This window comes from Camelus bactrianus, chromosome 10, assembly GCF_048773025.1.
Source record: "Camelus bactrianus isolate YW-2024 breed Bactrian camel chromosome 10, ASM4877302v1, whole genome shotgun sequence".
Taxonomy (NCBI): domain Eukaryota; kingdom Metazoa; phylum Chordata; class Mammalia; order Artiodactyla; family Camelidae; genus Camelus; species Camelus bactrianus.
The window spans coordinates 30,618,690-30,636,249 of record NC_133548.1 but is presented as its reverse complement, the minus strand read 5'-3'; the positions used below and the strand labels follow the sequence as shown (position 1 = coordinate 30,636,249).

General features: G+C 34.6%; 1 pseudogene; it reads right to left on the bottom strand.

Annotated features, from left to right (window-relative positions):
- Positions 1–874: 874 nt before the first annotated feature.
- LOC105076560 (small ribosomal subunit protein uS2-like) lies at positions 875–1,737 on the bottom strand (annotated as a pseudogene).
- Between the last annotated feature and the right edge of the window lie 15,823 nt (positions 1,738–17,560).

The following is a 17,560-nucleotide window of genomic DNA, read 5'->3' as shown; positions in this document are numbered from 1 at the left end:
AAAACAGCTGCAAAACCTGAAAAAATGTGGTTGTTGAAATAATACAAAATAAAACTACAAATGAGGTGAACTTTTGTATAGCTATGATTTAAAGATAAATCATATCATGGAGAAAAATAACAAAGAATTCATTAAGAAATATACATAGAAAAACAAACATATGTATACAGTCTCTTTTACCACCTTCAAATAACTTCCATATTAATGTCATATTTATAGAGTCAGGCAAACAGCACTTGTATGCTAAAAACTCCCCAATCAATGCCAAATGCAAAACGATAATCAAGTCTAACATGTGGATTAAAACAATAAGGAAAGTACTGAGAGTTTTCACATTCCCCCAGAACCTGCTTTCAAACAATCCTGGGGAAATAAAAAAACAAACCAAAGTACGACAGAAACCATTTTACTTCCGAAACTTTTAACAGGTTTTATCAGCTAATTTGAACTGTAGCACTATACTTTAATTAGAAATAAAATGTAGGTTAATCTAAAAGGGAAACTTAGTTGGACGCATTTTTAAAAAGAAAGCTTTTAGCATCGTGTGAAATGTGTGATGGTGGTTATTTATTTGGTCATATCTAATCGGTCAATAAACGGGGTACGTACCTTTGGTAAATGTGTAAGTGAATAAAAGGCAGATATAAGCACAGCTGTCTATCCCTCTATTATTCAAACGTATTCATATAGGTATATCCCCACTTATGTCGGTATGTGTATGTGTATATATATTTTTCTAGTTTTATATATATACACACACACACACACAATATCCTACTGAGTCTAATTCAAGAATGTAATTAAAAAAAAACAACACTTAATTTTCCGTCAGTCTTATTTCCATTTTCTGATTAAGAGTCTGTGAAAGAACAACCTAAGACCACTCAGTGGCTGTTCCTACCTGTCCAGCGGCCTGAGCAGTGGGAGCTGCAGTCCAGTCCCCAGTGGCGGGCTCCGCGCTGCAGGCTTCAGTAGGGAAATGCTGGATGGGCACGGAGGGCACCTACAGACCCGTCTGCAACATCAGGTCGAGTGGCAGTAAATTCGGGAGCCAGAACAGTTCATTCACCTTGAAATTCCTCCTGGGTCAGAGCCTTTCCAGCAGCCCCCTGGTCTCCCTTTCCCGTCTCTTCAGCATCTCTCCGCAGAAGAGGAGTCAGGCTGACCTCCCCCCGGGTGTTCATGGGAGACGGAGTCACGCATGCGCAGAACTTCCCGCGCCGAACTTCCTGCACTAGACTCACCACAGCTGACCTACCGTGTGAGCTTGAGGATGGCAATGTCCACATAGCGCAGAGGAGTCTGTATGGCACAATGATGGTGGGTGGGTTAACATAAGGTAACTCTGAGGTCAGCCCTGGATAAGTAACCAAGGGCAGTTGTGGCTCCCGGAAGGCTGCCTGGATCTCGCTGGCGAAGGTCCTAGGAGAGAAGCGGCCAGCGATAGGAGAGGCTCCAGTGGCAGCAGCAAACATCAGCACAGCCCTCTGTCCAGCATTCCTGGAGAGTAGGACACTGGCATCAGCCCCGTTTTCAAAGGCAGAAACGGCAGGAGATGCCAGCAGAAGCTTCTCCCAGGTTCTCTTTAGGTGTATGAGGTAATGCCTCACTTTTCCTTTTGTAGATGGATGGTTCTGGTTGTTAGTCAAGGTTGCTGCTACCTAAGTGGGTTCCTGCTGCAAAGAATTTAAGGACATCCTTCTCCTTCATTTGCAGGACAGCAAGGGATCCCAACATTGTGAAAGTTTTCTTTTAACTTGTAAGACTTACAACCCAGAACAACAACGTTGTATGGACCCCTCTCTGGGTAGTGCACAAAAGCAGGAATGTCATTTTTAATAAAAAAAGAAAAGCATCTTATTAGCAAAAAAAGAAGAAGAGGAGGCAATTGTTCACAGCAGTAAATATTTGGTAAGTTTCAGTTGACGTAAAAATAATAAACCAGGTGTGAATATAAGTCAACTCTGATTATCTTGGTATATCATGTTTACTGACCATTAGTCATTGGACATAATATTATTATTTAAATAGGTGACATTAATCTGGCGAAGCAGCTAACCAATTTTTCATGTGAATGTGGAAATATATAGCTTACTTTTATATTCTGGTCCTGAGAAAAAGGAAACAGTAATGTTGATAACATTTAAGAAATAATTTGCTTTGCTCATAAATTGAGAGGAGAGAGATCTGTTTTCAATCACAGTGGTCACTCACTATGCCCTCTCATTGGGTAGATTGTGAGAATACCCACAACAGCAATTCTGACGAAATAACTCTTTTTAATGACTTCATATCATGTTTAGTGTTATTATTTTGAATACATCTGAGTTAAGAAGACAATCTATTATATTCCATCTTGAGTAACCAGTGATGTAAATATTTGTGACTATATTTGGCATTTTAGATATAAGATTCTCAGACTGAGTTTACAGCTCCTCCATTGTATTTTAATTCATTCATTCAACAAGTATTTGTTAAATGCCTTATTTGTCCTATTCACTGAAGCACCCCTTAGATTTAAAAAATAATAAAATGAAAGAAGGAAATTTAGGGGCTGCTAGTCTAATGAAAAGGGGAGAAATGTGACCCACCATGATAGTGGAATTTAATTTGCTCCTAAATGATACAATATCCTGGGAAAACAAATTGCAGTATATTTTTAAAATCCACTATGGGTTGTCAAGAGTGCCCAAGAAATCAGAGGAATGACATGTCTGAATACCACTGCACAGTAATTATGAGAGTTTTCTCTTCTATGTTCTCAAGAAGTTCTATGAAGACTAAGCTAGTAGAGATTTGAGGTGCTTTTCAAAATATATATTCATGATTTTCAGTTCTTGTTAAGTGAGGTAATAAAACAAACACTGTCAACCCAAGGCCCTGCATTCTGGAACATTTCTAAGGATTGGAATCATCTTCAGTAACAAGTACTGGCTGGACACAAACTATAAGCAGGGCACCCTTTCTGCCACTGGGAACCTAGAGGAAAATATGACATATATTCAGCTTTCAGTTTAGATGAGGGAGCAGGTCCTAAATGTAAACAGCAAAAATCACAAGAAAGTACCCATTCCAGTCTAGACCCTTTCATATTTTGTTCCTCTTTTTATGTGTTTCCACTTTCCATAATCCAGAAACTAAATGTATAATAACTCTCTCAATGGGGCATCCCAGGACTCTACTCAAGCATAAATGAAAATCAGTTCTATTGGTTGGTGCCTGCTGTTATATAATTTGCTGTATATATTATAATAATGCATCATCTAGTTAACATACTTGGAAGAAAAATATAATATGCTAAAAGAAACAATTATATACCAAAATTATACTGGGGTGATCAGAGATGAATATCTTTGAGAAGATGGAATTAGAGCAGAAAAAAGAAAAAGAATGAATGAGTTAGCTGGTAAATATTCCTAACTGTAGAGTCTTTTAGGCAAGGGACCTGGCCATACAGAGGTCCTGAGATATAAAAGAGCTTGGCACAATCAACAAGAGAAGATCAAAGGGGCTTTATTATAAATGACTATTACATGGGCGAGGCACATAGAAAAATGTCAGTGTGGTTATGATCTTGACATAATTCAAACTCTACTTGGTTGGTCTGAAAATGCAACAAAAATTCAACTTTTTAATAACTGATTGATGCACAACATGCTTGGTGTTGAAGTTTTAATATATTCTGTCATGCCTACATGCCTAGTCCTAAAAGTCAGTGGGAAAGACAATAAATTCTTTGAAGCAGATTGAATAGCTAAGAACATGGCCACTGCCTGGGTCAGAATAGCTATTCTAACAAATTCCAATAGCAAAGGTGAAGTTCCTGAGACTTAAAAAATAGTATCAAAATACATTTTGTTGTGCTGCTGTGCGCAAGACATAGTTTTACTGGTGAATGCAAAAATGTTTAAGACGACTATTTCCTGTGAACCTCATGAAGTCAGGGATGTCATCTTACTTTGTATTGTATTTGCTGGGTTTTCTTCAGCTAAATAAAGAATGACACTAAATAAAGATATGGAGAAAGAAAAAAAGACAGATGGGAGAAGAGAAGAGAGAAAGCAAGGTGGATGTTTCTTTTCTAAAACAGTATGCAAATTATAAATGCCTTCAATTTAATGGGTTGTTATTAAAGATTTGTTGAAAGATTAAAGGAAGGGGGAGAATGCTTGTAATGAAGAGACTATTTACCAACACTTGATAGTACATGAATTAGAAAATAATGGTATATGTTTGTAATTGGACTTCACGCAGACTGTCTGGGTGAAGAACGCATAACTTAACCAGCTTGTTTTGAGAAGGATTCTTGCAGGAAGTGTAATGTGCCTGGGAGGAAATATAATGTTAAGGTCTATATTGTTGGATCAATGATAATTGCTAAGCACTATTCTACTGCATGAATATAACACAATTTGTTTATCTGTTCACCTGTTGATGGACATTTGTGTTGTTTTCAGTTTTTAACCATTACAAACAAAGCTTCTATGAACATTCATGTATAGATCTTTAATGGGCATAAATTCCCCTTTCTCTTGGGTAAATGCCTAGGAATGAAATGACTGCTTCCCAAAGTAGTTGCACCATTTTACATTCCTACCAGCAGTGTTTCTAATTCCTTCATATCCTCTCAAGCATTTAGTATGGTCAGTCTTTAATTTTTGTCATTCTAATAGGTATGCAGTGATACTTAATTTTGATTTTAATTCACAGTTTCCTGTTGACTGATGATATTGAGAATTTTTTCTGTGCTCCTTGCCATTCATATATCTTTATGGTGAATCATCTGCTCAAATCTTTTGTACACTTTTTTTGATTAGGTTGTACATTTTGTTACTGTTGACTATAGAGAGTTCTTTATATATTCTGGACATAAGTCATTTATCAGATATATGCATTGCATTGATTTTCTTCTGATCTTTGGGTTTCCATTTTGTTGTCTCATTAGTTCCTTTTGAGAAAATTAGTATTTTTTACTTTGATGAAGTATAATCTATGAATTTGTTCTTTTTAGATGGTGTTTCTGGTGTCGTATTTAAGCAATCATTTTTTTTTTTTTTAAACACAATGTTAAAAGGTTTTCTGCTATAATCTTTTTGACAAGTACTATAGTTTTAGGTTTACCATTTAGTCCTATAATGCATTTTTGAGTTAATTCTTGTATATGATGAAAGGTATGGACCAAGGCTCATGTTTTTATGGATATCCAATTGTTCCAGCACAATTTATTGATTCATTTGTTCTTTATGTGTATTTTATTTGCTCTATTATTAAAAAAAAAAAAACTCAACTGTTCAAAGTATGTTTGAGTACATTTCTGGGCTCTATTCTATTCCATGGATCTATTTAGAGAGGTAAATTTGTGTTTTAAGAAGACCATATAATTGGAACGTTTTTCAGACATTAAAATGAATTGGTGTCTGGCCAAGGGAAAACAGTTGAATACAAATGATTGAAGAAGCTGTAAGTATAGCCAAGACCAAAGTTATTGAGGACTTCTTGTGTTTATTTATAGAGAAGAGGAAAAAGAGCCACAAGAGAATGCAGAAAATAGCCAGAAAACATTCAGATAGGCATAATAAATAAATGAAGGATAAAGTTTTCCTCAGGGTTCTTAGAGAAGAATTTTGGTAAAGAGGAGATGCTCAAAGTAGTGTCAAATACAACACAAAAGTAAAAGAAATCCGTAGATTTCTCAGCCCTTGAAAAACCTTCATCAAAGGTACTTCTTCATGAGGGAAAAGAAAAGTTTAAAAATGAATTGACCACAGATATTCTAATTCTAAAACTAGAATTAGACAGGAACCACAAAGAAATCGAGCCCATGGGAAGCAGAGGAGTATAAGGTAGATGTTAACATCCCAATGACAAACTGTTTATTTCCCAAGTCTCCTGGGGTCCATTATTCCCTTTTAAGGCATGAAGATGAAATGTTCCGTAACAGAAACATCCAGACTAATGTTTAATCAAATAACTAGTCACTCTCACCCACGCAAGTTGACATATAAAATTAACCATTGCACTATCTCATTAAACAAAATATTTTATATTAACTTTTGTCACTGTAGAGCTGTAATATAGACCAATCTATGAATAATTAAGTTTAACACTGCACTGAAGATTACGTAAACACTTGTTTTACTTCCTAATTTCAAACAGTATTCCTGACATAACACAGGAAATGTTATTAACTTCATGAAATCAACAAATTCCATAGTAGACAGGAATAACCCCTTCTTAGAGAAGTTTATTCTGAACACATAATGTGCAGAAAGGTTTCTGATATTCATCTTTTATGATGTCAATACTCGTTTTTTATGTTTTGTAAATACTGTTCATGATGAATCAGACATTTTCTTACTCTTACAATTCCTGGATCTGTGGTGAAGGATTGAGGTTCTCAGCAGAACTATAAACTATATGAGCAAGGGCATCAGAAGCATTGTTGGAATGTCCTATATGAATCCTGAGACATGACACGAGATAGTGAACAAAAGAAACATTCAAATGTCTGGACTCTAAGGATGATTTGCCTTCTAGGAACTTTCTTATCCAAATGGTAAATTTTATATGGATATAAACTGTAAATTAATTCTCCATGTCTACATATTTTATTCTATTTTCCTTTAATATCAAGCTTCTATAAACTTAATCCAAGAGTGGTATTTTATGTGTCAACCTGTTGAGGCTATAGTACCCAGTTATTCAACCAAACACGAATCTAGGTGTTATGAAGATATTCTGTAAATGTGGTTAACATATACAATACTTCGACTTCAAGCAAAGGAGATTATCCTTAACCATATGGGTGGAACTTGCACTATCAGTTAAAAGGCTTTATGAACAAAACAGATTTTTTTCCTAGTGAAGAAATTCTGCCTTAAGACTCTGGCATCAGCTTCTGCCCAAGAGTTTTCAGCCTGCAGGCCTGCCCTACACAGTTCAAACGTTTCAGCCCCCAAGATACATTTCATTTATTAAGAGATTATTGCCCCGTAAATAAAAGGCATAAAAGTGTTTGAAAAATCTACTTCATGCAAAAATAAAGGTTAAAGAAGTGGCTTTCTTCTAAGAGTTTCATTTCTTCAGCTTTCTTCCATGCACTTTAGGCCAAATTAGAAGGAGGTGGCATTTAATACCTGCCATGTTTGTTGATTCAGATTCATAGCTTCTCTGGATTATCTAAACCCACAATGAAAATACAACAACAAGATGTGATAATCATAGGAAGCAATATTTCATGCTTATGTAACTCACAAAAAATCTGAATGAATTCCTTCAGGTTCCCCAAAATATTTTTCTAAATCGGGAAAAAAGCATGAAAATTGTTTTGTACAAAAAGTACCAATTGCTAAGATTTATAAAGTACCTATTCTACACTTTATGACCATCATTTTACACACACACACACACACACAGTACATACAGATATAATTATACATATATTCATATGTATCTACATGTACACATATATATATATACACATACTAATTTGCAGAAAGAAGACATTGGGAAGAAGGAATTATATGGGATAGCATTTATCATATCTTCCTGCTGAATAATGCCTTTAAAAATAGCTAAAAGTCAACTAAGGATTATTCAAAATGTCATTAATAAGTAGAATGCCATACTACCATCACATGGACAACCTCTGAATATGTATCAATGTTTAAAATATTAAGAAATAGCCAATAATGAAGTAGCCCTTTGTACTGGTAAATTCAAATCTGAGAATATTTAATTTCCTCATATGACCTGGAAATGTTTCTTACTTTAAAATAAATTATAGGCTCTTGTAGTTAGAAAGGACACTAAAAGTAAACCTAGTTCAAAGTGCCTGTTTTACAGATGAGTTAACTGAAGTTACTCAATGGTTGGTTTAGGCCCGGTAACAACTTAGTTCTGACTCTGAGAAAACTAATCACTACTGAAATGACTTTGTAAGAAATGAAATATTGACTTAAAACATAACATTAATCTTGTATTTTTCCCTAATACTCTTTCCTTTTGAGAAACTCTTGAAAGCTACAAATTCTCTCTATAGAAAAATGCACCCATCTTTGTACACATAATCATATAATATTCACTTTAAGTCTATTCTTAGACTCCTACCACGCAGTTAAAAGAAAAAGGGGGGCATAAAAGGTGTCTTCAATGTCTCAATCATCCACCAGGTATTTCAAATTAATCAGCTATAAGGTAAATACCACAGAAAATTTGAGAACTCTCATAGGAAGATGAGATTGACTGATTTGAGAAATCATAGGCTACTACTGTATGTGCGAGGCAATCTTATCCAAAATCTATCACTGAAAAAAGAAGAGTAGATCCCTCCATTCCCCTACAATATACACCAAGCAATCAATTAGCCAATTGACAAACCAACAGAAAAAAACCCCACTATGTTCTCTTGAAAGAAAAAAGGAAATTGATACAAAAGATATCATAAGAAAATATTAATTATTTTACTTATTTATATGTCAAAAAGCCATAATACACATCCCACCTTAATTTAATAACAAGATCTCATTTACAAAAATGTGTATTACATATAATTCTTACATTTGAGAAAAATTCAATTTGTTTGCTCTTTCTCCCAAAAGAGGCTTATATAACTTTAATCTATTAAAATGAAATTCATTTTTAATAGCACATTAACCAGATGTTATGCTAAGCTATTTCTGCATAATTTAGAAACTAAATTGTCTCCTTACACATATGTTAGCCATTCAAGGCCAATTCTCCCAATGTTAATGGGAAGATATTATCATTGATAGGACCAGATGTTGCAACAAAAGAACCTGAGAGTCAAAGTTAATCTTGATGTTAATGTTTCAGTGTATGTGTGTGTGTGTAAGTGTTCAGGGATTGTTGACTTTTCACCTGTTTAAAAAGATGGTAAAGTAGCAAGCAGAGATAATCTGTACATGTGTGCTACATATGCCAGGAATTAACCACAGCATACAGATCAGTGCTACTGAACACAATGCATGTGCTTAATATGTATTTACAAAGGAGCTGAGTCATGTATAATAGCAATTCAATCCTAGAATGTTTTAACCAACCATATTTTTTTCTTGCCTTTTTTTTTTTTTGTGGGGGGCAGGTAATTAGGTTCTTTTATTTATTTTAATGGCGGTACTGGGGATTGAACCCACAGCCTCCTGCATACTAAGCACATGCTCTACCACTGAGCTATACCCTCCTCCCACCAGCCATTGTTAAGTACCCTCATTTTGTTAATTCATTAGCCTTATTAGATGAATAACTTTAAGGATATTAACATAGTCAGAATGGTCTTCAATATTTTAAAAACCTCATTCCTTTTAAATTTCTTGAGCATGAACCCGTAAATATGTTCATATTTTATTAATTATGCTTTATATACATGTACTCTTGTAGCAGTCAGAACCACCAACTCTGGAGCCAGTCTGCTTAGATTTGAATTGCAGCTCTGACACTTTCTAACTTTGTGACCTTTGATAAATTTTTATATCAATAGGTGTCACCATTAACGTCATCCTAAGAGAAGAGTAATAATGGTACCTACATCATACAGTCATTGTGAGGACTGAATTTTTTAATATAAATTAAACTTACAATGATGTTGTGTGTATATTAGTAATACCACTCAATAAGTGAGGGATATTATAGCTATTGTTATTATTGTTGTTATTATTACTGCTATACTATCGCATCATAAACAAGTCCCCAAATAGAAGAGTAAAGGGATTACATATATACACATACACTCATGCATATATATATATAATTCATATATGTATGTATATATATAGAGAGAGAGGGAGGGAGGGTGGAAAAGAGGAGGGGAGAAAAGAAGAAAGAAGAAAAGAAAAAGGTGAAGGAGAAGGTCTATATTTTCTTTAACACATCTTCTGTACCTCTCAGGTGACTGCAACCCAATCTGAAGACCACTACTCATATTCTCATCATTATGTTGAAAAACATTTGTGCGTTGCTATTGGTTGAAAGGTAACTGACAAGTTACATACTTTTAATAATAGTCAAGATAACAACTTTTTGTGTATAAAGATTTCATATAGAATTTCCTGAACTTGGTTCACTTTTGCCAATTACAAACCTTTTGCACATCCTGTCCTCATGCCTTTTCCTCTCAAGTTCTCTTAACCATGCTGCTATAACCAAAATTCCTGATAGACGTGTTATTAAAAGTCCCCAAATCTTGGGAAAATCCCGTATTTCTTTATTATGAGTGTGGAGAGGCCAGTACGCATGTAGTGAACCAAGACTCTCTGGATCTGTTTTCAACTATACATTTGAAGAGTCAGATCTACTTGAGTTTCTGCAGTAGTACAGTCCCCAGTTGTCTCTCCAAGCAGGAGAAAGTGCCATAAACTGTTCATGTGGGCATGAATATCCCAACACTCAGATTTTATTGGTTTATTCTTCCCAACCATGTTTTGTCATTGGATAAATTGTCTGAGAATTTAGGCAATACTATTAGGAGATTCAGGCCTGCCCCCACATCCCCTCAGTTTAGCCCAGTATTACTCAATTGAATTTTTAATTTTTAAATTTTCTCTTTGTACAAAAACATCTATTATGTGTCAGATACCATTAACTGTTGAGAATACAATGGTGAGAGAGGTGTTCTAGTCCTTCATATCAAAGAGTATAGAACTGACTCTCCTTTGCTGGTATTTCTGCCCATTCTCAAGTAGCAGTGTAAGCAAGTGAAATATAGTGCATACAATGAAAAGAAAGAAAATCTGACTGCTCATCCTACTATGTCTGCCCTGGAACGAAAACCATTAACATTGCAGCTTTATCCTCAGTTTAAGAAGAACCATGAATTTGGCTTATAATATCTTGGTTCCCAGAATAATTGATTTTCTTGAGTTGAGTTATAACCTTGGTTTCTAAGAATTGTATTTTAGAGCTTATTGCTTGGAATAGCTTTGCTTCTTCTCTGTCTCTGGTATCTTTTCTATTCCTTGATAATGAGAATTGTAAAACAGGCTGTGTTTTACTTTACACTTAGCTTCAAGGAAGGTTAGAACTAAATTTACAACTCAGCTACAGCAAACACCTTGAACATTGTGACCTTATCATCACTGCAATTTTCGGCTGCCCTCCACTTGCATCCTTATCATCATACCCCAGGTCACACCTTGTATTACAATTTATGTTTTCTCTTGAACTATTATGCTTTTATTTGCAGTCAAGGTTTTATTTGTGTTTGAAGTTTTTTATATAAAAGAAAGTAAGCTGTATAATATTATAATCTACAAACATCACAGAATTTCACACTAGGATTTTGCATTTTTTAAGTTAATTTACTTCATTTAAAACAAGAAAAACAAATCTGATTAATAAGTCCTCTTCACTCTCCTGAATCCTCTGTTGGCTTAACATTTGGAAATCATGTTTTCTTTATTTGTGTTTTTATGGCTTTAATACAAGAATTAATGCAAGCAGATGACTCTTTTAGGAATAGGACTGAATCTATCACAACGTGGGACATTATCTACAATTCCAGTAATCACCTTGACTTACTCTTTCTGTAATATTCCATCTCCCAAGGTCCCTTACCTAGTTTATACCAGGTTCATTGAGGCGCTGAACAATTTAAATATTGGAAATTCTGCGAGCTGGTGGCTTCATAGTTTTAAAGACATGCTTGGGAATCCTGTTAGAATCTGTTATCTCTGCTAGGTCACAAGCTTTCTAGATTGCTTATTTTGACTCTTTTTATGATATTCAATTAAAAGAAAAACTAGAAACTATATTCATTTTTACTTACCATTTTACTTACATATTCATTTTACATACTTACTCTGTATCAGCCAATATTCTAAATGTTTTACAAATGTTTGCTAATTTAATTCCCTTAACAATCATTATGAGGAGGTTTCTGTCATTATCTTCAGCTTACAGAAGTGGAATTTGAGGCACCAAGAGGCTAGTAAATTGCCCCAGTTACATAATCAGTAAGTGGTAGGAGTCAGAATTTATATGCCAGCTCTCACGTTCCAAGGTTCATCTCCAACTCACCCTGCTGTCATGTCAGAAATAATGACCACTGCAGGAATTACCATGTGCATAGATAGAGAAAAGGGGGGAGTTTGATTCTGGGTAAGTAGTTTTGCACAGTCGTTGTGGATAACGTTAGGAAGGCCAGATCTCAGCTGTACGATGGAATATGTGATGCTCAGAGTTCCCATGTGCTCCACAACCAGTTTCCCTCCTATTAGCATCTTATATTAGTATTTTACATTTTTTCATAATTAATGAACCAATATTGATGCATTATTATTAACTAAAGTCCACACTTTTTCCATTTTTCTCATTTTCTACCTTATATCCCTTTTCTATTCCAGGATCCCAGAGCAGGATGAAAATTTGCTTCCATCAATTAACTCTGCTACATTCTTTCTACTACATTGCTTTCGTAGCTTGATTTTCTTTGCAGCATTTACTACTATCTAAGATTATCTTTCTATATTTATATGTGTTTTTCTACATTTCCAACTGTAACATAAGCTCCATGAAGGGAGAGAATTGTCTTGCTTATCATTATAACTCGAGGGCACAGAAAAGTAATTGTTCACATTAAGAACTAAGTGAACATTTGTTAAACAAAGGAAATAGTAAATTCATTCTGATAATACATAATAATATTCACAATGCATATTTTTAATCAGGTATGGCTTTTGACACCAGGTATATAAACCATAACTAAAGGCTGGCTCTGTTCTGAATCTCTGACAGGGAAAGTGACAGTTTAAAGACAAATTAGTTGTAGATAAGGGCAGAAGGATAAAAGAGAAGCATAAATTAAGATTACAAATAACACAGCTTCTCTTCTCACATTTTTCCTGGACTCCTCTGTAGCCTCTCACACTGCAGACACAGCTATCTCGTGGAAATGCTTTTGTGCGTTATCATCTGTGATACCTCACTCTTCTGGTCCTCTCACATGTCTGCCCATCTATTCACTGGCTCCTCACCCTACTCACTTTTGTGCAGCTTGTAAATTTCAGTTTTTTTCTGCTCTGATTTTCTTTGTACCTAAGTGTATATTCATATATATATGTGAAACAGAAATGTGTGCAGAGGCAAGCTAATAATAATACAATCATAAGTGCAGAGCAGTTCTACTCATAATTATATTATTAATACTAGAAACTGTGAACAACCCAAATGTCCACAGTCCCATAAAATTAAATGGATAAAGAATATATACATACAAATAAAAATACAGCAATTAAAATAAACAAATTATGACTACAAAGAAAAGCATGGAGAGATTTCCAAACTATAATATTAACCTAATATGACAGATGCAAAGAGTAAATACCAAATAATTTTATATATTAAGTCATGAAATAGACAAAACTAACCTCTTGAGTTACGTGTCAGGACAGTGGTTACCTCTGAGGACCAGTAGGAAGTGTAAGGGAGGCACGGAAGGGGATGGCTTCTGTAGTGTTTATGTTCTTTTTTTTTTTTTTTTTTTTATTTGGATGGTTATAACATTTTGTAATTATTTTATGAAAGTCACTGAGGAATGTAATTATTCATGTAATTTTCTATTAAAATTGTCAATTAAAGTATTATGAAAAAAAAGACACTCAACCCCACCAGAAATCTGGAAAATATGAATCAAAACAATTGGCAGAAATGATTGGCAAAAACTTAAAACTGATCACATCAGTTTCTAGTCTGGATACTAGGGAATAAGGAACCACAAAAAAACTGTTATTTGGTAGAATCCTTCTGAAGACCAAAGAGGAAAAAAATTTTTTTGTAGTGTTCATATAGACATGGACAAGAATATTAATTGCAGCAATGTTTAAAATAACAAAAAATGGAAAGTCATTCAAATATCTTTCAGTGAGAAAACAAATAAATTTGGTTTATTTTCATTTTCTATATAATGAATTCAAGACTAATGAAACCAATATATACACACCAATACTAAAAAATCTCGAATAGGTGGTATTGATAAAAATAACTTGCAAAATATTTAGAGTACGTTAACATATAACAACATATGAAAGATATATCTTAGGATCCAATCTCTCACAATCTGTGGGCACAGAAAATCCTTACATGTTAGAAAATGAGGGAATGACTAAGCGCTGAGCCCCAGGGCCAGTCCAGCGCCGAAAGAAAATTACGTCAGATGACTTGGCTATGAAACACTTTATCGATGAAGCAGGACTCAGCCTGCTTCAGAATTAGATTGAGTCTGGGAAAGAGATGAACGATTCTGATAAAGGAAAAATACCCCTTAACTCGATTATCCTTAAGGTAGAATTACTTCTCCTTCCTTTATCCCATCTGTGCTTTCCTCCTCCCCAGTTTCCAGTTTCTCCCCCTTCCTGTCCCAAGCTCTTCCACTGAATGGCTTGTGTGTATATTTTAAACCTCTTTATGCTTCAGTATAAAATGAAGCCTACTTTGTAAGCCTCATGCAAAGAATAGATGATGTAATAAATGTAAAGCTCTTAGGACAATGGAAAGTGCTTAATAAATTTTCAGTTATTTTATTATTAATGAACAAGATCGTAAGGATTGCCCCTCTGTGAGAACAATTCCCTCCTTAACATTGGAGCTTCCATTCCTTTTTGATATAGGGAGTGTCTGAATCCTAGAAAGCTCCTCTAAGTTGTATATGGGGCCCATAAACTTCAGCCATAAAGACAGGAAGAAATCCTGTGCTCACTTCAAGTGGGCAAAAACTACAGTTTGGTGAAATAGATGCTCATCTCTTTCTGTCATATTTACATGATGTTTTTACCCGCTGTAGTTGTGTACCTCCTAAGAATTCTGCATCTGCAATTTAAATATCTTAAATAAATCAAAACATTATAAAAATGTTTTAAGATTCCAGAATACTTCTCAATATCTACCTAAAGACTCAGTCATAGTTCACTTTCCTGAGAGGTATTAGTCATTTTAACCTCTAGATAAAAGAATCAACCTTGACTTGTTTCCTCCCTACTCAATTATTTATTGGGTAATAGCTTATGAATTGTAGTTTGCCTTAGCTAGTAGAACAGTAAAAGCATGTTTGCTGTGGAAATCTTGCTTGCCCAGAGATTACCCAAGCAATCGGTATTTACTGCATTTTTCTGGTACTTTATACTTTTAAAAAATAACACATTTGACTCTTATGACAACTTTCCCAGGGAAGTTTGACAATTCATACCGATTTAATCATTTATAGATAATGAACCTAAAACAGAGAAGTGAGGTAACTTACACAGACTAATAGGGCCTGAGAGATATGAAATCCTAACTCTTTCTGCCCCAGTTGATACCTAACAGAATAGTTAGAAACAACATATTTATTATTGATACATAAATGAATACATGAATGAATAAATAAACTGCAATAAACATATGATTAGTACTGATTAAATCTGGAAGGATCCAACAGCTCTTCTAAAACTAGAGCTATCATGTTAAATGACTCCAGCATTCATAGAACTCTTAATAGTAGAGATAAAATAAGGTTAAAACTCTGCTGATCCCTATTGCCCATGATTGTTTCATGGCCAATGGCTGGTTTGCACTCAGGTCACTGTGGGGAATTTGTACATTCATTTAAAGAGTTAAAGGTGTAAGTTAATTCTGCCATGAGTTGACTTCCATTTTGTAGACAGCTAGGAGTTAGGGTCATGTATGATTTATCTGCAGACAAACTGTATTTTTCTGCCATGACTCAAAAAAAATAAAAAAGCTGTTGTCTCTCCCAGAATAAAAGCTACCATCCTAAGATTTCTCTTTTAGCTACCACAACGGTTCTTGTTTACATAATATCGGATAAGACATTTGTCTGCAGCACAAAATAATTTAATGTGTTAAGTTAAAACGTGTTTATAATATTTACTCTACTTACAATAGCTTATAAGATGCACACATTCTGCAGCACCACACCACAGTATTATTCGAGTTTGAATTTAAATTTTGCTTATATTTAAAATACAGAATAACATGAAAAACTCTTCATAAGTATCTGATTTAAAACAATTTCAGAACATTTCTTTTTAATTTACTAATTAAGCACTTTCTATCAGCCCATCACTGCTGAAGGAAATAAAGAAAACATACCCAAAAAAGTACTCGAATTCAAATAAATTACACCCTAAGAGAGAAAGTTGCGCAGTAAACACAAAACAAATATTTTTGATAATACAGAGGAGTAATGAGTTCTATAAAGGACTTCAACTAAGGAAATGTGATAGATGATGTCTTGTAGACTGGAAAGTAGCAAGCAAGGGTGATCAGGTATGCATCATGAAGAAGATGGTATCTAAAATGAGTCATCAATACTATGTGGAAAACAGCAGTGTGAATTACAGCAAGAAGACTATTCCAGGCAGGAGAATCAGAGGCTCTGAGATGAGAGTGAGATTTCAGAATTTGAGGGACAGGGCAAAAAAGGACAATATGGTCAAGACATAGATGGGTGGGTAAATCGTAACAGTAGAGAAATAGTTGGGGTCTGATTATACAGGATTTATTAGTAGGGAGTTTGAATTTTACTTTAATTAAATTGTTTATTTACTAATTTAATTATTTAATTTGTATTTAAATTATTTCTTTAATTATTTTAATAATTTAATGTTATTTAATATTAATGGCTAAGTAGGTTGGAAGGATTTGTTGTTTGGATGTGGGAGATGGAGGCAGTTCAAAAGGTAAGACTGCCTTTGGAAAGGGAGCAGGTTGGAAGATCTAGGGTAAATGATGTTGTACAGAGTTTACATCATATATTACCAGATGGCATATGGGTCTAGTGAATCTCAAGGTAAACAGTGACCTATAGATTCAAAACAATTATGCCAAGAGTATAAAATGAACATTTGATTACGTTATGTTGTACAATTGATGTTCCAATCCTGCTATAGGGACTGGGTAAGTCAAGTCTGACTAGTGTATGCTGTTTGCTTTCGGCATCTGAGTGCAGTGATATCTTGTTTTTTTCCTTTAATCTGTGCTTAAAATAGATCATTTAAGGCAAACTATACCTTAGGACTGCTATAGATTCAACTTTTTGATAAAAGGTTTGAATAAAAAAGAGTATGTGGTCCTTGGACAAAAATAATCATCGCTGCTCCCTGACTGATCTGACCATTTAATGTCTGCAGTTCAAACCACATGGGCTTTGGATTCTGTCCAAGACATGCTTGACCTAGTCACATTGACTCTATTTCTAATACCCCATAGCAATTTGCAAAAGAGAGAACATGTTTAAATTGCTTAAGCCAGCTGGCTGAGTTCGCTCCTGACAAAGCAATCTGTGACTTTCTGGCCTGCTGTGAAAGAGAAGGGAGGGCTGAGCCAACACGATACCCACAGAAACATTAATTCGATCTATTTAATTTAATGTATCTTTGCTGATGAAATAGCATACAACTTTCTTTCACCGCCATAAAGAGAAAAAATATATATACATGTATCATGTTACATTAAATCACTCATTGAGAAAACAATAGGTTGAGTCCTGTGTCAGAAACTGAAGTACATGCTGATTTTACAGTGCTGAACAACAGAAAAATTGTGTGTG